The 23763-nt window shown below is 40.5% G+C and overlaps 1 pseudogene; it reads left to right on the top strand.

The window, feature by feature from the left end:
* LOC115519779 overlaps window positions 1-19620 on the top strand; it is an 80526-nt pseudogene extending 60906 nt beyond the window's left edge.
* The last annotated feature ends 4143 nt before the right edge of the window (window positions 19621-23763 follow it).

A 23763-nucleotide genomic window follows, 5' to 3' on the forward strand; every position in this document is an offset into this window, starting at 1 on the left:
TGTGATGATTGGTTAAGCACATTGGAGTATACATTTGTCAAAGTGTATCAAACTGTGTGCATTTTGTTTCCTGTAAATTTTACCTCAATAAAAAAATACAATTATCAAAATTCTCCAATGACTTTTCATCTCACTGAGAATCAAATTAAACTTCCTTTACGTGGCCTCCAAGTCCTTCACTTTCTCTCAGCTCCTTCTGCCCCTTGCACATTCCTTTCCAACCTCAAAGGCCTCCTTATCATTTTTTGAACATGTGGGTGTGCTCCTGCCACAGACCTTACACTGTTTGTCCTTCTGCTAGAACTCTCCTCCCCTAGGGATCTATATAACCAGCTCCCTCATTTCATTCTGATCTGTGCTCAAGTATCACCTCATTAGATGGTGTTTCCCCAACACCTTTGCTAAAATGGCAACAAGTTTCCCTAAGACATACGCGTCTCATCACTTGTTATACCATCTCCTTTTTCTTCATAGTACCTATCAATCCCAGACATTATATAATTTATTCCTTTACTTTTTTGCCTTTCTCCCCTCTACAGAATGAAGAATTCTGCAGCCAAGACCTTTTTGTTATTCACTGATGCATTCCCCAGTGCCTAGGAAATGTCTGATACATAAACACTGAATAAATATTTGTTGAATGATTGGACAGACAAGCAGAGCTTAGATAAGTGACAGGGTAGAGGAGATGTAAACATCAGTGGGGAACAAACTAGATGTTCTACCTACTGTTGCCTAACAAACCTCCCCAAAACAACAGAAGTTTTGTTCAAATCTATCATTTGGGCAGGGCTCAGCAGGAACAGCCAGTATCTTTCATGTAGGGTCAGCCTTGGTAGGGCTGGAGTAAAAAGGATGCACTTTCAAGGAAGCTCATTCACATGTGGGCTGGGAGCTCAGCAACTTACAGGCATCTGTCTCTCTCATATGGGCATAGTGGCTGAGTTCTAAGAGCAAGCAGCACAAGAGACAGAAAGTTGAAACATCACATCCACACCATGATATGTAAGTAGTTACAGAGCCCAGATTCAATGGGAGGCAATATAAACCTCACCTCTTGATAAGAGCTGAAGAATTTTAGGGTCATTTTTTATAACCACCACACAAGATGATCTTTAGGTATGTTCTACCACCCTTGGATTTATAAATCTGTGGCTTATTTCACTGTAGACCTTTTCAAAATTCATGTGAAGAGAAGTTGTTTAACACTAAACAAAGCCATGATACAATAATCACTAGCTATTATGTACTAGATATAGTGTGTTAAAATGTTTTATATACCAAATCTCAGTATTTTTAAATTTAACATTTAAATAATGTTAACCATATACCAGGCATTGTTCTTGCTGCTTTAAAGATAAAACCTAATTTAGTCCATGCAATAATCCCATAAATTACATGCTATTATTATCCCCATGCTATTGAGTGGAAAGCCTACACAAGAAGAGATTAAATACCTCGCAAAAGTCACACAGCCAATGAGAATGGAGCCAGATTTGAACCTGCAGTCTGATCCCAGAGCCTGTACCCTTAACACTGCTTAAGCACAGTGTTATTCTATCTCTTGTAATCTACTCAGTAATCCTATAAGGTAAATACTATGGTTATCCCCATGTGACAGAAGAAAAAAAAACTGATGCTTTCAGCCATTATATCACCTTCCCAAGCAAGGTCTGTCTACTTACAATATTTTATACAATGTTTCTATCCTCATAACAATACTGCAAGATAGATGTGTCAAAACTGAGAATCAAATGTGAAGTCAGTTGCTCTAGGTCACATAGCTAGCAAGTATTAGAGCTGGGATTCCAACTCAGGTGTATGTGGCTGCAAAACCATGCTGCACTGCCCCCATCTTCAGGGGCAGGGCAAGAAGGCAGGGGTGGAGCAGCTGATACTAGAAGAGAAGATCCCTCCCCACGCTAGGATTCCTGGTAAACCTCTGAGAGGGCTCAAACAGAGATGCCCAAAGATGACAAGAGTTCTATGGATTATTAAGAGAAGTTTCCTGGTTCTATTGTGAGATTATAAATGCCAGCTCCATATTTTTCTCTCTTCCTTTGAGAAGTTTTACTTCCCTCTCTCACGCTAGGGCATGACCTGTTTTTCATTGCAGCCATCATCTTTAGCCCAACTGATAGAGGAAGAAGGTAAAGTGATGAAAGTCAACATCTACCCAGGGACCTCTTGTGGTTTAGTCAATTAATTGTTGGTCCTGTGGGGAGAGGGGAGTAGAAGTAGACTGAGGGGCAAAGGAAGAGATGAGAAAAAAAGAAATCAACTAATCTCCTGAACCTGTCAGGGTTCCTCTCAACTTTTCCTATGAAGATGTCCCCTGTGGCCCATTTAGAGCCATTTACCAAACCTTTTTCAGACTTCTTTGATTTTAACATCTGCTTTCCTCCTTCTTCCCTGCACAGTCCTATGCTTCCTGGATACATGGCAGTCAGCCTTTGATCTTGGTGCCTCTGGATAGCTGCATGCTGTAAGTTATCCCTCCTCAACCTCATTCTGGGTAATGATGAAATCTACATCCCTTCCTCCTTCACCCTCTTTATCACAAACCTCCCATCCAGTCTGACATGGGTTGGACCATCTCTCCCAGGGGGACTCACAGCACTCACTAATCCTTTACAGAGAAGAGGGACTTCAGGCTATTCACAGTCCCAGAGTCATTATGTTAATCGTATAAATCAACCATCCTGAAAAGTCAGAGAGGCCCCAAAGAAATTAGATTATCAGCAAATAAGTTTAGTATAATTTTCAAAGACAGTTAGGTTAGGTAGGGAAAGTCTCTGAGTTATTTGCATCATCACCATTATTATTGTTACATGATTTCTGTCAACCTCAACTTTGCCATGATACTGATCTGAGTGTAGGAAGAGCTGGAAAATACTTTAAAGGCAAGCTAAATGGGGAAGGCTAATGTAACAAGGTGGCTAAATTGCAGAAGCTTTTAAAAGAACACAATTATAAAAAAAAAAAAGTACACAATTATATTCTTATAAATTACCCTTATAAAATTACTCTATCTACATTCCTAAGGATCCTTGTGTAAGAGATAATTTTCAATAAACTGTAAAAACTGTTTTAATGTTTATTTTTTGTGAGAGAGAGAGAGAGAGAGAGAGAGAGAGAGAATGGGCAGGGGAGGGACAGAGAGAGAGGGAGACGGAATCTGAAGCAGTCTCCAGACTCTGAGCTGTCAGAACAGAGCCCGACGTGGGGCTCGAATTCACGAACCATGAGATCATGACCTGAGCCAAAGTCAGATGCCTAATTGACTGAGCCATCCAGGAGCCCCTACAATAAACTTTTAAATGCAATTAAACATTTCTTCAGAAGATTCTCTCCAACAATTTTAATATTTCCAGGTGATAACTCCATCATAGAACATTTGTATTCGAATTATTCTTTAATGACAGTAAAGACATAGGTGAATGTTAGACCATTTCCTAGGCAAATAATCACAAATTCTGAGTAATGAAGATTTTATTGTACTACTTTTCTACCCTCTGAGGAAAACACAATTAATATGTAAAATGTTTCTTCTACTGAACAGGAATTGCTTCCTACATTAAAAAATTATCATTATTTTAAGTTCCCCAGAGGAAACCATGTCCTGGTACTGTTAATTCTTGATATCCCAGGAAATTTTTCATTTTGTGACTTTTCCATGGCCAATATACACTACTATTTACATTTGGTCACAGACTCTCTCTACTCTACAGCATGTTTCTGGTAGTTATTCTCCACCTCCTAGCTGGTAGGAAAGCTGAGGGAAATATTCAATGTGGTATCAGACTGAACTAAACAACTGGAGTTTTAAGCATATCACTTTTTAATTATCTGGTATTTACAGGTGACCCATATCGTCACCCCTTTATAGATAATTAAGAGTAAGTTTTATTCTTCTACCACGTTAGAAGAGGGCCAGAGGAAAGTAAAGAACATTTTTCTGTGTATACAATGATTTATTAGTAACCAAAGAAGTAAAACACATGCACAATCTTGTATAAAAAATGGATAATAATAATAATAATAATAATAATGTGGTTTTGGGGGCACATGGGTGGCTCAGTCGGTTAAGTGTCCGACTTTGGCTCAGGTCATGATCTCACGGCTCATGAGCTCAAGCCCCACGTCGGGCTCTGCGCTGACAGCTTGGAGCCTGGAGCCTGCTTTGGATTCTGTGTCTCCCTCTCTTTCTCTGCCCTTCCCCTGCTCATGCTCTCATGCTCTCTCTCTCTCTCTCTCTCTCTCTCTCTCTCAAAAATTAATAAACATTAAAGAAATTTTAAATAATAAGGTTGTTTTGGCTGAAATACTCAAAATATAAAACAACCATGGAAAGAAGAAACTTGACTTTTAGATCCATGCTTTTTAAACTGTTCTGTGGCCACTAAATTGAGCGATGTTCCAACAACTAAACAGAATACAGGGAAGAGAAGGAAACTGAAACAGGAAGCGTTAGGGAAACCATTCAGAGACAGAGGTTCTTAACTGGATTGGGGGGGTGGGTGGTGAAGGATGAAGATGGCAGAAAGAAGGGAGAATATCTGTCCTAAGCAGTGGTGATGGGCACCTGCTCAGAGCAGACCTCCTCCCCACTGGCAGATGTTTTCAGACCTTCTTTGAAGCAATGAGCTACCCTTGCAGAACCTGGGGTGGGCTGTCCTCATCCTACTCAGGCAGGGGTTCAACTTTGCTGACTCCATCATGTGCTCCTGATGGCGAAGGGCAAAGGCCCTGGGGTGCCTGTCTTTGAGCCTCATCCCTCTTCATGACTCCCTAGACAGAACTGTCAGTGGGGCGTTCCTGGCCATAAAAAATGATCCTCTTCCTGGGGACTAGATTATTTCACCTGGAAAACTCAAGCATTTCTTCCTGCAAGCATTTGTCAATGGGACAGGACCTACTGCTCTCCAGATTGGGGATAGCTCTCCCATCTTCACTGCCTGGCCCCTGAAGTTCTGACATTCAGCTGCTGGGCATTACTGCAGTCTCTGCTCTTCCCTAACTGCCATATCCCCAGCACTTATGTGGTCTTTTAGAGCTTACAACCTCTGTACACAATTCTCTCTAAGAGGGTAGCCTCTGAGACAAATATTTCTCAACCTGCCTACTTCCAGTGAACCAATTAAACCTAACAGCTGGTGTTGACACAGCACTTACCTTCCAGGCCTTTTCCAGTGATAGACTCTAATCCTCTCCCAAGCTCTACACAGTAATAGGTATTAATACAATTCCTCTGAATACATTAAGAGGAAGATTGAGTCAAGGAACATGTAATAGTTTGCTGAATACTGCTTTGCTGATAAGTGGTTCATTCATTCAACATTTCCCCCCCAATTATGTTCTTGTCACTGTACTGTAAGGTATTTTCATATATATTAACTCATTTTTTCCCCAAATTTTCCCAATAAGAATCACTTGAGGCTCTTGTTAAACAGACAACTTCCCTGACCCCTGTCCTGGACATTCTCATTAAGGGATCTGCAATGAGACCCAGGAAGTTGTGTGCTTGTCCAGGTGATATTCTCTCTTTCTCTCTTTCTTTCTCTCTCTCTCTCTCTCTCCCTCCCTCCCTCCCTTAATGAATTATAACATCACAGACGATTATTATCATTAGGAGAGTTTGGAAGCACCATTTATTTCATTTAATTTTCACAGTCACCCTGGGTGATATTATTATGCACCTTTCTTGAAAAAGAAACATGAGACCAGTGTATCAATATAAAAGGCTGAGATATAAAATCAACTCTAACTCCCACAGACAAGAGGTAACAGTTGATTAATTTCTTATATTCCTTCCTTGGGTTTTCTCAAGCACACTTTCTCAGTTAAACAGTTTTTTAAAAAGCTATTCATCCAGGGTTTGAGCTATATACATAATTTCTGCCTAGGCCTGTGCCATACACTGGTGCCACGAGAAATTCTTAGTAGAAATTGTAAAAATAGTAGAAATAGTATTTCTATTTTTCCTCGCCCTCAATCACTCATGCTCTCTTCCTGTCATCATGGCCAATTTTAAGCTACCAAAGACTTAACAGCCAGCTTAAAAGATTCCTGAATATTTAACAGGCATGAACCAGCCCCAGCACACTGCTGTGTAAATCTAATCCCAGAAAAAAAATAATTCATTTTCCCCTGGATCTTCTATTGCTTCCTACTGGGTACCTTACTTACTAGTAGACAAAGATTACTGACTCCTCCCCAGACATGCTCTGTGATATCGCACCACTATGCCTTTCTTCATGATGGTCTATTTGCCAGGAGTCTCCTTCTTCCTCATCTCCTCAAGGCCTATTTCAAATGCTTCCTGTTTCCTGAATCTTCATAGCCCTTGATCTATAACTCTCTTATGAGACTTACAGCTTTCTATCTTACATTAGAGCTATTTTCCAACGTGTGTCCCATACAATTACTGGATAAAAGCTCTCTGTTTGCATCACCCCTGTATTCTGACAGCACTGAGATCAATGTCTGGTGCACAGCAAGCACTTAAAGCCACTTTGACAACATGTATCACATGCTTTCAATGTAGCAGGCACTGTCCTAACCCATAGGAGAAAAAACTCAGCATTTGGAAGAATTGGAGACCTTAAATTGAGGTTCCATGGGGAAACTTCAGAGTCAAATGGTCCATGTAAGTTGACTACTAACCGAACCCAATATATTTGCAAGTTGTAGACAGCTTCCACCCAAGACCATTGGAACAATTAGTCTAGTCAGCAAAAATTTTTTATAAAGGACCAAATAGTAAATTTTGTAAGCTCTTTTGGTCCAGAGGGTCTCTAACAGAATGGTTCAACTCTGCCACTGTAGTGCAAACGCTGTTACAGACTACAAATAAACAAAATGAGCATGGCTGTGTGCCAATAAAACTTTACTTATAAACACAGACAGCAAGCAAGATTTGGCCCACAGGTTGTAATTTGTAAACTGCTGGTCTAGACACTTGAAAGCTCTGATTTCCAAACAGTCATGTGAATGTTTTTGTTCACATTCCGTTGGGTATTATCATTCCTTTTTACTAGTTTCTAATAGCCCATCGTGATTTTCTTATTAATAAACTTAGTTAAGTCTAGGCTTTATTAGAGATAATCATTAGTCTAATTATAATTTAGCTAATTTGGGTATTTGTAGTGCAGCCAATCTGTTAAAACAGTATAGGGGCGCCTGGGTGGCGCAGTCGGTTAAGCGTCCGACTTCAGCCAGGTCACGATCTCGCGGTCCGTGAGTTCGAGCCCCGCGTCGGGCTCTGGGCTGATGGCTCAGAGCCTGGAGCCTGTTTCCGACTCTGTGACTCCCTCTCTCTCTGCCCCTCCCCCGTTCATGCTCTGTCTCTCTCTGTCCCAAAAATAAATAAACGTTGAAAAAAAATAAATAAATAAAACAGTATAAAGACATGTTACACTGACTTTGCCAGTAATGATACAACTTATAGATAATATATAAATGAAGTAAAATGTCCTTGCAATAGATGATACAGATATTATCAGGATGCAACTATTACTGCTGTCATGATAACATCTAGAGATAATATACTGAAGTTCCACCGAGGTTAACTGTATCTCATAAAGTACCTGAGTTCCTTTTCCTATGGTGAAATCAGCATCTTCAATGCCAACGCAGAACCAAGACTAATTGTTCTGCGGCACTTGTAGATCATTTCTAGTGTATAATTCCCTAACACGCTAAATGTTTCCTACAAAAAGTCTGTATGGATAAAACTCTTCCCAAGAAAATAAACAGTAATTGGTAAAACAGACTCCAAAGGTTAATGATCTTACCGTAGAAGCTGAAAAACTTGATACGGTCATCAAAAATAAGTTCCTTACTTTGGCTGCCGTGGTAAATAACATAGCTCTTACCCTGGGTATACAAGTAACCTTTTTAAACTTCTTTGCCCAAGTAACTATGGAAAAGAAAATAGCCTTAGATTTTCTTCTGGAAAATCAGGGGAAATCTTCCCCCTTTCTAATACTTCATATTGTACCTGGATTAACAACATGGGCAATCTGTATCTAAGCTAAAGTAAAAGGTGGGGCACCTGGGTGGCTCAGTCAGTTGAGCAGCCAACTCTTGATTTCAGCTTAGGTCATGATCCCAGGGCCATGGGATTGAGCCCCATGTCAGGCTCTGCACTGAGTGTGGAACCTGTTTTGGATTCTCTGTCTCTCTCTCCCTCCCTCTCTCTTTCTCTCTGTCTCTCTCTCTCCCTCTGTCCCTCTCCCCCATTCACACTCTGTCTCTCTCTCTAAAATAAAAAATAAAATAAAATAAAATAAAATAAAATAAAATAAAATAAAATAAAAGGCAACCTGGCCATCTAGGGAAGACCCGAGGAGTCAATGGGATTGTTTTTTTGGTCAAACCTGAGAAGTCGTGTTTATTATTTAAAGTGACTATTGGTTCCTTCTTAGAATACTTTAATTATATTTGTCACACAAATTTTTTAATATGTTTTCAAGTCTTAAATGTTTCCATGCAGCCACTTTTCCAGCAGATGATTGACCAAATAACAACAACAACAAAAATAATGAGCGCAAGATAAAATCATGCTTGTCAACACTCAACTGAAATTCAGATATCTACAAACAAAACCTCATCTTCAAAGAGATAGTGGAAATATGAAGAATGCTTATATCATTCTTGAAGCTTTAGCTAGAAGAGAACCTAAAGGAAGATTGAAAAAAAATTAATTTCCATACTCCTAGAAGACCAATTGTTCTTACAGCAAGGATGGAAGTAGACACCAGAATCAGTTTTAAACCTGCTTAATCAATAAATAAGAATTCTGTAGCTATGGAGCCATCAGAATTGGTTTCAAACGTATTTACTCAAATCAAAGTCAACTTGTCTTTGTGAACACACTTCTGTAAGCCAACCAATTATTGAAAACTACCTGCTCCTGAAGGTCAGCCGATCAGGAATGGGCTCATTCCAGTGACCTGCTTCTGGAAGTATACAATCAATAAGTCTTCCCCACATAATCACACTTCAACCATTGATAATAACTTATTTACAACTCTGAACTTCCATCAATCTCTGAACTCCATGCCTTTGAGTCCTAATACATGATCAACAGTCTTTCCTGCTTAAAGAAACTTCGACTGAAAAACATATCTCCTGTCTTAAGTAAGTAATAAATTCAGCACTGTGGGCTTTTATTTGTTGGTTTCACCACCATTTTTAGTGGAGGTTTCATACTTTGAGAAAATGGAGAAATGTAACAAGACAGAAAGGGCATTAATAGACACCACTGGTAACTTGGACAAAGACACGAAAGTACAAAGGTACTTGGTGAGTTCAGGAATTCGGAACCCCAGTATTAGCTGCTTGGCATCAGAAAAGTCAAGTGAGAACTAAATTTTGAGCTTTTGAGGTCAATATAAAGAGGTCATATTTTATCTTCTAGGTGTTGAGCGCTCATTGAATATTTTAAGTGGGGGTATTATAATTAAAGATGAGTTTTAGAGGATGAAAAACTGCAGTGCCAAGGTCACTGGTTGAATTGGCTATGACACAGTCAATATCTATATTAGAGACTCTAATGAATCTTATGACTTATTGCATGAGAGAGGTAAGGAAATTAGAAGCAAGGAAGAGATTTTTTTATTTGAATGATTTATAGGAAGGAAAGGGAAGACAAGGGAAGGGAAGGGAATGAAGGCAAGGCATAGGAGGGAAGGAAGAGAGTAGAATTACTGTTAAGATCAGGTAGCTAACAAGTATTGACAATGGAAGGGGTATGAACAAGATTAAATTAACGTTTTCATACACTCTGCAATCCATTTATCTCTAACCTTTCTATCTCTAGATCAGCACCTTGAACCTTCATCCATCTCAGAAAGACCAGCCTAATGCAAGTGATAAAAGTACAGATAAAGAAGATTTTTTAAAAGGAGATTAAGAGATACAAACTTCCAGCTATAAAGTAAATAAATCACAGAGATGAAAAGTACAGCACAGGGGATATAGTCAACAATACTGTAACAGCGAAAGATGGTAACTACACTTATCGTGGAGAGCATTTTTGTAATGTATATAAATGTCAAATTGCTAAGTTGTAACCTGAAACTAACGTAACATTGTATGTTAATTATACTTCAACTTTAAAATAACTTTTTTAAAAGCCGTATAATTTTTGGTGTTTTGTCCTCTCCTCATCCTGGGTTTCTCTCATGCATTTACCTAGAAGCTCTTCCATACTTCCTCAACAATCCACTTTCCAATCCTGGTGATCCACCACCCCAGGGTTGTGCACCAAGTAAAACAATCTGGGCTCTGGGCCCTGCCCTCTCTTCATTTCCCATCTAAACAGACATGGAGTTGTTTGGTGAATTAAAAAGCAAACTCATTTAGGTGGGAGAGTAAGGTGCTGGTATTTGGGCTTTTATTATTAGAAATGGCTTCATGAACAGACTTAGCAAGCCTTTCTTAGAACATGATCAGTTAAGACAATTATCATGGGGCATTGAGGGGCCACTTATTACCAGTGTGCTAGGCTGTGACTTAAGGAAGCAGCCAGCAAAAGAGAAGGGAGGAATGCCAACAGGCTCTCTACTAAAAAGCTGTAAGATTTATGTGCATATCATTCATCCATAATCACTACATCCCCCCATCCCCAATACACACACACACACACACACACACACACACACACACACCCCTTCGGCACTACCACCATGGGCACACTGGTAAAATGGCTACCAAATAATCCCACTCCTCCATAGACCTCTTCCACCTATTTGGGGTCATTCTTCCCATGAGGTAGTAAATACAAATGAATTTATTCCTTTACTGACATAGGTACCAACTGCTATCAGTGGAAGCTCAAAAATACTAATACTCATTAATACTACTCACTCAATACTACTTTCCAGGTACTTTAAGTGCTTCACATATACTCCCCATAATATAGTACCTATTTTATCTCCATTTATAGGTGAGGAAATGGAATTTGAGAAATTCACCAAGTATAGACAGCAGGAATTAATGCAGGTTTGTTTATTTGAGAGCTCAAGCTTTTAACCACTGTGTTATATTATCTTTCCCATAAAAACCTAAGAACTAATATTAAACTAATAAGAATATTAAAGCTGTACATAATACAGGACCCATCTAAATATCCTTCCTAAGTTTCAAACACCACTACCACCTTTGTGACTTCTTTTTTCTTCAAATCTGTGTGAAAGTTTCTTTCTAACCTTATTAAATACTAAAATGTTGATTAAGGGGACAATTCTTCACACATTTAGCCAAAGCTTTCACTCCCTTAAAACTTTGGGCCCAAATAACACTGAAAAATTATATTTCCATTCATCCTGGGTTATGCGGACAATGCTTCCTTCCCATGTACATTTCCTGCTCAGACTTTAATATCTCACCCTTTACATTAATCTCCTAGGACTACCATTAAAAAGTACCAGACACTGAGTGGCTTAAATGACAGAAATTTATTTTCTCACATTTCTGGAGGTCTGAAGTCTGAGATCAAGATGCCAGCAGGGATGGTTTCCTCTGAGGCCTCTCTCCCTGGCTTAATAGATGGCTGTCTTCTCCCTATATCTTGACATTGTCTTCCCTCTCCATAGGTCTGTGTCTCTTCTTATAAGGACATCAGTCACACTGGATTAGGACCAAACCTAATGACCTATTTTTAACTTAATCACCTATTTAAGAACCCTATCTCCATGTGGTCACATTCTGAGACACTGGGAGTTAGAACTACAACATACGGATTTGGGGTCAGGGGACAAAACTCAACCCATTACACACTCCAAGCCCTGAACCAGCACCTAGCGTGATACTGATGGTCAAGAAGCGGCTAAAACCTTTACTGGTCAGATAACTGTCCAGAAAAACAAAAGAAGTAATAAATAAAATGGTGGTTCAAGAGACAGATTCAAGTAAAGGCTGAATTTAAATTTCCCCTTCTGGGTGAGTAAAGCTGAGCTTCAGATGGAGGGTGTAGCTGGGAGTGTGAGGTGGGGAGGGGAGGTCTAACCTTGGCTCTCCTGGGGACTTGCTGTGTGGCTGAGCAGTTAAATGGCCCCACAACTCAATTTCCTCATCTTTCATTCCCAGGGGCCATGACAGTGAATTAAGGCAAAGGCAGAGTCTTTAGGGGTCCCTCAGTGAGAAAAGCTGAGCTAGTTGAAGGCTTAACTACACATGCCAGGTAGCTTAAACATTCTTCCATCATTATATGTTTAAGCGACAATGTCTTAGACTCACTTTCTAGCTTGCAGAAAATATTTTTTGAGAATTTAGAATTACCCACTGAGATGGTTTTGAGCTGTATGCACCAAGGGATCTGACCATAAAAGCTTACCTCTGGCCTTTGCTTAGCTTCAAGCACAGGATTATATTTAGACCTGCTGCTTTATTTTCACACTTAGAGTCTAGAGCCGTAGGAGTCTGAACAAGTTCTCCTGGTCTTCCCTGGATGTTAACATGTCTGAAAACAAAAGGAAGTTTCTCCTTTCAGGCTTTTCTTGGACTGGTTTTAAACAAAAAGAAAAAAGTTGAAGGGATAATGTAAGAGGACAGTTAGGCACTAAATTATTTGGTAAACACGGGTGCTATGAACTGTAACTGCCCATCCCTTCACCTTCTTTAGCTATGTGGACAATTAACCCACCGTACAATTCATCTTGCATATTTCAGGGACTCTTGGTGCAATTGTTCTCGTGTTCTCGTGTTCCATGGGGACACTCTGGGGCTGAGATTCCTCCGAGGGTCATCTCTCAGGGCTCTAAGCAATAGAACAAGTTGACTTCCTTCAAGCTTTAACTGGAGGTATCATCCTATCCTCTCTTAAGAGCTTAAATCCAAAATGAAGAATTCCTTTTGGAGATCCCAATGCATTCCTAAATGATATTCCTAAATGATTCCCCTTTCCCTTCCTCATACTATTTCCTTCTCTCTACTCCTCCGTGAACTCTTCATTTTCTCTTTTCTTCTCCTCTCTCTTTTAGGTCACCAGACTTAGAACTCCAAGCCTACTCTCTCTAAATATACCATTTGCTTACTGGAAAGAAGGTTGGGCATAGGGAATTAAAATGCCTGGTTCCAAACCTAGCTCTACCATATACTGGTGGTGTGACCTTAAGCAAGACACCTTTTATTTCTTTAGGCTCTAACTCCTATGTCTGTAAGACAGGGATAACAATAATGCCTGACAGTTTTATGGTGAGCAGCTCATAAAATAATATATGCAAATTATCTGGAAAGAGGCACTAAATACATTTGACTTCACATCAACCAGGCCTCTGAATAAATCTCAAAGTTGAAAAGCCCCAGAATCCTAATCTGTAAAATGGAAATAATTATAGCTACCCTGCCTTCTTCATGATTATAGAGATTATGAGATAAAATATGTATAAAAGTGCTTTGCAAATTGGAAATCATTCAGTTAAAGTATCACTTTCTGATTACTTCTTCACAGGGTGGAGGACGACAGTTCAGGATCAGCCTGAGTGATGCCGCTGCGGGATGGAATCTAAAGTCAGTATCGCCCACTTGTTCTGGTTCTTTTCTCTCTCTCTCTCTCCCTCAGGATGGAATACTATGTTGAAAGACTCTCCTTTTCTGTCTGACATGATTTCTTTCTGCACTGCAGGCTGTTCTCCAAAATGAATAATGACAATGCCATCTCTTCGATGAGGCAGAACACCAACACTAAATTGTGTCATCGCTTGTCTCATGCTGTAAAGGAGCATGTGGTGGGCCCAGCATCCCGGTTAGGGAATGGCCACCCTGGTGAGCTGGACAGATCTAGCCTGTTGAATCCATTGCTCAGATCCCTTGGCAGCCATTTAATATTATTACTTTCCCTTCTTTTCTTGGAATTGTGCTTCCTCCTGTCTCCATATGAAGCATGAGTGAACTGGGAGAAGGCGAGGAAGACGAAGAGGCTCAAAACAAGAGCAAAAGATAATAATGATAACAACTCACATTTGTAGAGTGTTTTACAGTTTATTAAGCCTTTTAAAATGTTACTTATAGTTCTTACTCCCTGCATAACTCATGCGAATTATTTCACTTCCACACCTCAGTTCCTCATCTATAAAATGGTGAAAACGCCGACTTCATAGGGTTCTGAGGACTGAAAACTAATGGATGAAAACAGTCCAAAAGTGTGTCTGGAACTCAATCCTTCATTTACTTAACAATATTTTGGAATGTCTACTATGTCTTAGATACTGGCCTAGGAACTGGAAAAAGATCAGTAGAGAGGACACACTAAAGCCCCTTCCCTTATGGTGCTTACACCTTGATGGCATATAATAAGCGCGCGCACGCACGCACACACACACACACACACACACACACACACAGATAGCTGATATACTTACAGAGAAATGAGAATTGAGAGGAATAAATACTTTAAAGAGAGTATGAAGATATAATTTATTTTGATTAGGAGATCAAATAAGACTGGGGAGGTGGGGAAAGGGCAAAAGCAAGGATTATTCTAAAGGTTCCAAAGGCTCGGGGAAAAGGACTGTGATTCCACACACAGAGATGTAGACAGAAAGACAGTCTGGGTGTGTGGTAGGCAGCCTCTATAATGGCTCCCAAAGATCCCCACTCCTAGAGTGAGGGAGTGAGGTCTGGTCCTTTCAATGACAAGTGATGAGACACCACTTTCAAGATTAGGTAAAGGCTGTGACACCAGTCTTGCTTGTTCTATTTTACTTGCTCTCTCTCCCTCTCTCCCTCTCAAACCCTCACTCTGAGCAAAAGCAGCTGCCATGTTGTGAACAGCCCACTGGAGAGGCTTACACGGTGAGCCAACCAGCTCACTAAATGATAACTGGTGAGGATCTGAGGCTCTCAATTCATATGAAAGAGACCACAAGTAAATTTTCTGATGCCTACCCAAGTAGTGAGCTTGGAAGTGGCTCCTTCCCCAGTCAAGAGATGACTGCAGTCCTGGCTGACGCCTTGATTTCAACCTTTTGAGAGACTCTAAGTCAACCAGTTAAACTTTGTCCATATTCCTGACCCACAGAAACTAGGAGATAAGACATGTTTGTTGTCTTAAGCCACTACATCTGGGGGTAATTTGTTATGAGAATATCTCTTGTGCAATAAATAACTAACATAGAGTATGAAGACAATGAGTTCATTTTGGAGATTTCAGTTTGAAATGATAAAAACCATCTAAGAGTTAGCCAATAGGCAGTGTGGTATATGTGTCTGGAGGTCATTTCCCTAAGAGGAAGTAGTGAGAATAGAGGCTAGACTATAGTGGATTGAGGAATGATGGAAGGGGAAGACGAGGACATTCCTCTTTCAACTAGTGTGACTTTCAAGAAGAAGAGAAGTACTGTGTCAGCTTCTTCCCAAGAGGAGAAAAGGAGTTCAAGAAAAGTTTTTTTGTTTTTCAGATACACATTTAAATAGAAAAAAATTTTTAATTGATTTGTAAAAGGCGAGAATACTTATATTGAGAGAGAATTGCACAATTTAGAAGGCAAGCTCAAATATAAGAGAAAATGAGAAAATAATTAATGAAACAAGGTTCTAGATAGAGTAAGAGGGAGCCAAAAGAATTAGTGGAGGGATTAGGCCAAGCCAAGAAAGAATGGCATTTGTTTTCTACTGTTGCATAACAAATTACCACACATGTAGCAGCTTCAAACACAAACATTTACATCTCCTGCTTTTTGGGAGTCAGGAGTCCATGCATCGGTTAGGTGGGTCTTCTTGTCAGGCTCTTACAAGCCTAAGATGAAGGTTTCTTTCTACATTCCTTTCTGTATCTCGGAGTCCTCTTTCAAACTCACACGGTTGTTGAGGAACACAGTTGCTATGACCATAGGACTGAGGTCCCTGCTTCCTTGCTAGCTGTGAGCCAGGTGTGGTTTGCAGCTCCTTGAGACGACCTTCAGTTCTTTGACACAAGGCCCTGCCATACACTCTCACACAACATGGCAGCTTGCTTCTTCAAGGTCAGCAGAAGAATCTCTCTCTAGTCTGTTAAGATGGACTCTTACATAAGATAATGTAATCAGGGAGTGGCTTGCCCATCATCTTTGTCACATTCCGTTGGGTAAAAGCAAATCACAGGTTCTACCTACACTCAAGGGTTAGGGATTGTACAAGAGCATGACTTTTGTGGGGCTCACCTCAGGGTGCGTCCACTGCAGGAAGGAAGAACAGAGAGGAACACAGATATTCATGTCATTTTACATGGACATTTGCTGGGAAGATTTTTTTTTTTAAGAACTGTTCTGCTGAGCACTGGGCAGGCGATTCTGCTGCCCGCTCTGGATTAAGATGCTGAAAAGGCACCTCCCGTTTGCCCTGATGGCCCCCACTGGCATTACTTCAGTTATGGGGCATGCCTCTCCCATATCCATGCCAAGGAATGAGCCTAACAAGGAGTTTGAAAGGATATCTGTGTTTGAGCTAGTAATTTTATTTAGAGATGCAAATTTGTAATACAGCAGAAGCAATTCTGAAGATAAGGAGCAATCCTGCCTGAGGTGCAGTGGCTCTAGACAGACACCACGTAGTATAAAAGAAACACTAGAAAGCCAGAAGCTAAACTGAGCCTATGCAAGCAGATACATATGTAGACTGAAACAACTCATTTCCTGATTCTATAGCTCAGTTTCTCATCTGTATGATGATGCTTCTAAAGTACATTGCGGGTTTCCAAGTGATACTTCTCAAACTATAAAGCAACTTCTACAGAGAAGTTCTCAGTAAATGAAAGAGTATTTTCACCAAACAATAAGATTTCCGTTTCCTGAAGAACCCACTTAGTCCATCACTTTTATTTATCTGACATTTCAGATTTCCCGGGTAATAAATCTATGAAAAAAAAGTTCAACTCCTTTTAATTCATGAAAATAAATGTGAAAATCACCAAGCTAGTTAATCTCTAGGGTCTAACTCTGATCTTCTTTGGATCCATGACAGACAGTGTGCTATAGAGAGGTTTTTTTTTCCTCTTCTTTTATTGTGGTAAAAACACGTAACTACAATACAGTGTTACTATGCATAAGTGCAATGTTGTATAGCAGATCTCTAGAATCTATTTGTACTGCATAACTGAAATTTTAAACCCATTGATTATCAACTCTCAAGTCCCTGGGAACCATCATTCTATTATTTGCTTCTATGAGTTTGACTGTTTTAGGTATTTCATATAAGTGGAATCATGCAGCATTTGTCCTTCTGTGACTTTGGCATAATATCCTCAAGGTTCATCCATGCTGTTGTATTTTGCAGTATTTCCTTCTATTTTAAAGGCTGAAAAATAGGGGCATCTGGGTGCCTCAGTCAGTTAGACATCTGACTTCAGTTCAGGTCATGATCTCACAGTATGAGTTTGAGCCCCGCGTTGGGCTCTGTGCTGACAGCTCAGAGTCTGGAGCCTGTTTCAGATTCTGTGTCTCCCTCTCTCTCTACCCTTCTACCGCTCACACTCTGTCTCTCTCTCTCTCTCTCTCTCTCTTTCAAAAATAAATAAACATTAAAAAAATTTTTTTAAATAAGTAAAGGCTGAAAAATATTCTATTGTATGTATATACCACATTTTTAAAAATCCATTCATTTTCTGGGGACATTTAGGTTGTGTCCATACCTTGGCTATTGTGAATAGCATTGCAGTGAACATGCGAGTGTTAATATCTCTTCAGACCCTGATTTCACGTATTTTGGATATATATACAGAAGCTGGATCATATGATACTTCTATTTTTAACTTTTTAAAGAAGCTCCATTCTCTGTTCCATAGTGGTTGTACTATTTTGCATTCTAACCAACAATGTACAAGTGTTTCAATATCCCCATGTCCTCACCAACATCTGATATATCTTATTTGTATGTGTGGGCATTGTCAAGGGGGGGAGGAGTACTGGCATAAAGACAGACATAAAAACCAATGTAGCTGAATAGAGATCCCAGAAATAAATCTATGCATGTATGGTTAACTGATCTTCCACAAGGGTGTCAAGAATACAGAATAGGGAAAGGACAGTCTCTTCAACAAATGGTGTCAGAAAATTATATATCCACATAGGAAGGAAGGAAGGAAGGAAGGAAGGAAGGAAGGAAGGAAGGAAGGAAGGAAAAGGGAAGGGAAGGAAAAGGGAAGGGAAGGGGAAGGGAAGGGAAGGGAGGATGGAAGGAAGGGAGGAAAAGGAAAGGGAAGGAAGAAAGGAAGGAAGGAAGTAAAGAAGGAAGGGGAAGGAGGGAAGGAAGGGAAGGAAGGAAGGAAGGAAGGAAGGGAAGAGGGAAGGAAGGAAGGAGGGAAGGAGGGAGGGAGGAGGAAGGAAGAAAGGAAGAAAGGGAGGAAGGAAAGGAAGGAAAGGGAGGGAAAGGAGGGAAGGGAAAGGGAGGGAAGGAAAGGAAAGGAAAGGAAAGGAAAGGAAAGGAAAGGGGGGAAAGGAAAGGAAAGGAAAGGAAAGGAAAGGAAAAGAAAGGAAAGGAAAGGAAAAGAAAGGAAAGGGAAGGGAAGGAAGGAAGGATGGAAGGAAGGAAGGAAGGAAGGAAGGAAGGAAAAGGAAAGGGAAGGAAGAAAGGAAGGAAGGAAGTAAAGAAGGAAGGGGAAGGAAGGAAGGAGGGAAGGAAGGGAAGGAAGGAAGGAAGGGAAGAGGGAAGGAAGGGAAGGAAGGAAGGAGGGAGGGAGGAGGGAGGAAGGAAGGAAGAAAGAGAGGAAGGAAAGGAAAGGGAGGAAAGGGAGGGAAGGGAAAAGGAGGGAAGGGAAGAGGGAAGGAGGGAAGGAGGAAGGGAGGGAAGGAAGGAAGGAAGGAAGGAAGGAAGGAAGGAAGGAAGGGAAATTAGACCCTTAGGGCATACACAAAAAAATAATGAATTCAAAATAAAGACTTAAGCATAAGTCCTAAAACTATAAAACTCCTAAAAGAAAACATAGGAGAAAAGCTTCATGACCCTGGTTTTGGCAATGGTTCCACGGAAATGACACCAAAGCAAAGGCAACAAAAGCAAAAAATGACAAGTGGAAATACAACAGAAAATGTGTGGAATGGGAAAAAATATTTGCAAATCATGTATCTGATAAGAGGTTAATATCCAAAATATATAAGGAATTCCTACAATGTAGTAATTAAAAAACTAATAACCAATTAAAAATTGGCTAAGAACTTAAATAGACATTTCTTCAAAAGTGACATGCCATGGCTAGTAGATATATGAAAAGATATTCAACATCAGTAATCATGAAATGAAAACCAAAACCACAATGAGGTATAATCTCACACCTATTAGGATGTGAATTATGAAAAAAAAAAAAGACCAAAAGTGTTGGTGAGGATGTGGAGATATCAAAGCCCTTACAGGTACTTAAAACTAGGGCTTTGGAGCCAAAATGTTCTTGGATTGAATTGTCACCACCACTCTGGAACCTTGAACAAGCTACTTAAATTTCCCTGAGACTCTATTCCCTCAGGTAATAACTGAATCACCCACACAGGACAAATGTGCAGATTTATTCTGAGAGTTAAAGTTAATTTGTCTGAGACTTGTTTCCCCATAGCCCAGCTCCCTAAAAAGTTCAATGGAAGCCAGCTTGATAGAGTCAAATGCTTAAAGTGGTCAATGCTGGCAGAACAGTTTGCCAAGTCATGAAAGCTATAACCCCAAGGCCTTGACTTCAGCTCCCTTCACCAGGAAAAAGGGCTAATGCTTCTGCAACCATTAATGCTGAGGTGGTAAATCATGCCACTTGCCTTCCAGGTCACCCCGTTGCAATTGCATGGCTTCAATTCCTGATCATATCAGGGCAGGGTTTCTCAATCTCACACTCCTGACATCTTGAATAGGGTAATTCTTTATTTGTGGGCAGCTGCCCTGTGCATCGTAAGATATTTAGCAACATCTCTGGCCTCTACTCCCCAGATGCTAACTGCATGCTTTCCCCACGTGGGAACAATCAAAAATGTCTTCAGCTTTTGCCATTTGTCCCCTAGAGATCAAAATCCCCCTTGGTTAATAATCATTGCACTAGGTGAACCCAGACGAAAAATGCTGAACTGATAGAATAAGGCTGTGGCCAAGTGCTAACCATAATACTGCTGTTGCATCCCAACTCTGATTACACTAGGAAATAAACTGTGCTTCCCTAATCACATACACCTTAAAAGCCCACAAACTTTGAGTCAAGGATTCTGTGACGGACAGAAAAATGCTCCCCGCACCCAAGACATCAGTTCCAAATCCCTGAAATCTATGAATGTTACTTTATGAAGAAAGGGGGATTTAATTAAGGATATAGGGATGGAAATACTATCTGAGTTATCTGGGGCGGTGGGGAGACCTAAATGAAATTACAAGTGTCTTTAAAAGAAAGGGGAATTTGAGACATAACAGAGGAGACTCACACACAAAGGAGAAGAAAACAATGTGAGCATGGAGGCAGAGAACAGAGTGATGGGGCCACAAGTCAAAGAATGCTAGTGGTCACCAGAGGTCGGAAGAGTCAGAGAGTGGACTCTCCCCAAAACCTCTGGAGACAGCCCTGCCCTGCCCGCAACTTAAGTGTCACCGATGATACTGATTTCACACTTCTGGCCTACAGAATGGTTATTTCAAGTCGTCAAGTTTGAAGGTAATTTGTTACAGCAGCCACAGGAAATCCATACAGGTCCTACTCGGCATTTGGCTCTGGTCCTGCTCTATCCCTGTGTGCTGTCCCTGCTCCAGTCTCTATGCGATTTCCATGATAAATTCCACTCCAGCAGGCCCTGTGTGTGCTATCAGAAAGTAGGCCTTGGTTTGCACAACACAGTCAGAAACAAAAACTCTTTCAGTATCTATTATATGTCAATGTTCAAGGCTCTGAAAACACAGTAATGAATAAAACTAGCCCTATTTCAGGCTGGGAGCAAAAACTGTACAAGGAAAGAAAGAAGAAAGGAGGTAGCATAAAACACAATAAATAAACAAAGCTAAATAAATAACAACAGATAGAAAGCCCGGAAACAAACACGGACCTTAACAAAAGGAACACTGAAATGCCAGTGGGAAAGCATGTATTTTGGTAAATGGTGCTAGTCAATTGGGTGTGCCTATGGACGGAAAATGAATATTAAGGCTTTATCTACCATTATGCTCCCATATCAATTTCAAATGAACTGCAGATCTGAATGTGAAATGAGAAACTGTAAAGCTTTTAGAATAAAACATAAAACACCTTCATAATGTGGGGTAGGCAAAAATTCCTTAACATGTTTTGAAATGCACTAGCCATAAAAGAAAAAAAATAAATAAAGTAGGCTAAATTAAGAACTACTACTAGGGCACCTGGGTGGCTCAGTTGGTTGGGCGTCCGACTTCGGCTCAGGTCAGGATCTCGCGGTCAGTGAGTTTGAGCCCCACGCCAGGTTCTGTGCTGACAGCTCAGAGCCTGGAGCCTGCTTATGATTCTGTGTCTCCCTTTCTCTCTATCCCTACTCAGCTCACGCTCTGTTGTCTCTCAAAAATGAATAAACATTAAAAAAATTAAAAAAAAAAAAGAACTTCTGTTAATCAAGACATTATTAATAGAGTGAAAGGCAGCCCAGCCCACAGAATGGGAGAAATACTGCGATTTCTTTTTCAGACAACTGAAAAAAATGGACAAAACACTTGGACAGTTTAAAAACGAAATGATGCAAATGACAATAAATATATGAAAAAGTTCTCAATCTCACCCATCATCGGGGAAAAGCAAAGTAAAACCATAACGATATGTGTACTTATCATGGCACCATGGTGTTCCGGCCTAGAGAAGGATATGTGGTATGGGTGAGACCCGGCCAAAACATACTTCAAAGTGTCCTTGTGATGAGGGAGCATAAGGCAAGCTGACAGGCCAGGTGGGATATGTGGGATATTCCTCTGGCACTTCTGGCTTCCCAAGAACAAAGGAAAGGGGAGAATGATGTGGGAAACAAAGGCAGAAGGAAATGGCAGATAGAATTAAATTTCCTTATAATCAGCAGCCCAGTGACAAATACTTGTGGCGGGCAGAGTAAGTTTCTCCAGGAACTCCCTGCTGTCTTGATGCTAATGCTTTGCTAGAGGGAAAACAACCCTAGCTTGACAATAGCTAGGCCTCCACTATCCTGTGAGTCCTTAGCATATGAAAATCTCACTGGAAACTTCCCCTGGACTTTACCTCCACTACTGAACCCCACTACTACCCCCAAAAAACCTCATCACTTGGACACAGGCAAAGTGAGCTCCAGGCCTGATGCCTTCCTTGACTCTGCTTCTACCTGATTCATACATCCATTCCACACTTACTTCTAATACTGTGGACAGATACAGTGGATACAGTGGCCAATAAAACACACATGGGTTTTATCTTCATGAAGTCTAGTGAGAAATCCAGACACTCAGCAAACAAACTCCTAAATATACAATTATAAATGGTATGTGCTACAACATAAAATAATAGTTACTGTGAGAGAGAAAAATAGGGGGAAGGGCTAAGCAAAGGCCACAGAGGAAGTGCTACTTAGGCTGAGAAGTGAAGGCAAGAATAAAAAGAAATGCCCTTCAGGTAGAAGTGATAGCCTAAGGCCTGAAGGCTGGCAGAAACATGAGGTTACTAGAACAGAAATAGGGGCAGCGAGGGTGTTACTGGTACTTTAGGGGAGGGTGGGAGGAGACCGGAGCTATACAAGGGTCCAGGGCCATACATGTCTTTGCAGACTACTTATACCTTTGAATTGTATTTTAAGTGCAGTGGAAGCCATTATAAGATTTTAAGCATGAAATTAATATAGTCCAATTTAGATGTTTTAAAAAAACTGGCTGGCTTCTGTGTGGAAGATAAATTGAATGAAGAGATCAAGACTGGAAACCTGGAGGCCAATTAGAAAGATGTGTCCATCGTTCAAGTGGAAGACGAAAGGGGCCATGTCACTAAGTCTCAGCTCATTCTGTTTGTCCACTGTGGACAGGTCAATAAATCGAAACTCAAGATGTTGGGGTAAGAAAAGCAACTTTACTTGGAAAGCCAGCAAACCAAGCAGATGGCACACTGTCGTCCCAAGGAACCGTCTCCCCAAGCATTAGATTTGAGTTTCTTTTATGTAGGAAGAGGGGGAAGCAGGAGAGGGTTGGAGTCAAAAGGTGACCCACATCCGTAGACATCAAGGAAGGTCATGTAACTTCTTTGTCTTTGGTCAGTTGATCGTCATGTATAGAAATCTGGTCAACATAGCAGTCATTTCTGTACATACTTACTTATCTCCTCAGGTGAGGTAAATTTCAGGTAAAAAGCAGTTTTTGCAAATCTTAGCTGTAACATGCCTACATGTAAAGCTAAGCAGAAATTTCCAAGCTATAGGTCACAGCAACAAGGGAAAGAGAAGCAATATGGAGTCAGACATGCTAAGTTTCTCCTGTTACAGCTGGACCAGGAGAGTGGTCCTGGAGATGGAGAGAGGTGGATGAGTCAAGTTACTTTGGAGATAGAACCAAACAGTTCAATGGAATAGGGGCATGCTGCATCTGAGAAGAAGGATTGTATTTTCAACTTCACAGAAGAGAATCAGCTCCATGGGCATGATTTTTTCCATCACGCACAGGACTTGAGATTGTTCAGGGGTGGGAAAGAAATCAGCCTGTCTTTCCCACTTCTGAATTCTCCTTCCCAATTAGGCAAATGTGAGGATCAGCCCCCAGCTCTTTGGCTGTTGGATGCAGTTGTTTTCCCTCTCTTTTAAAATCCTCTCAAGTAATTCCAAAGACAATTGCGAAAACAATCCAATATTAGATATG

This window comes from Lynx canadensis, chromosome C1 (assembly GCF_007474595.2).
Source record: "Lynx canadensis isolate LIC74 chromosome C1, mLynCan4.pri.v2, whole genome shotgun sequence".
Lineage (NCBI taxonomy): Eukaryota > Metazoa > Chordata > Mammalia > Carnivora > Felidae > Lynx > Lynx canadensis.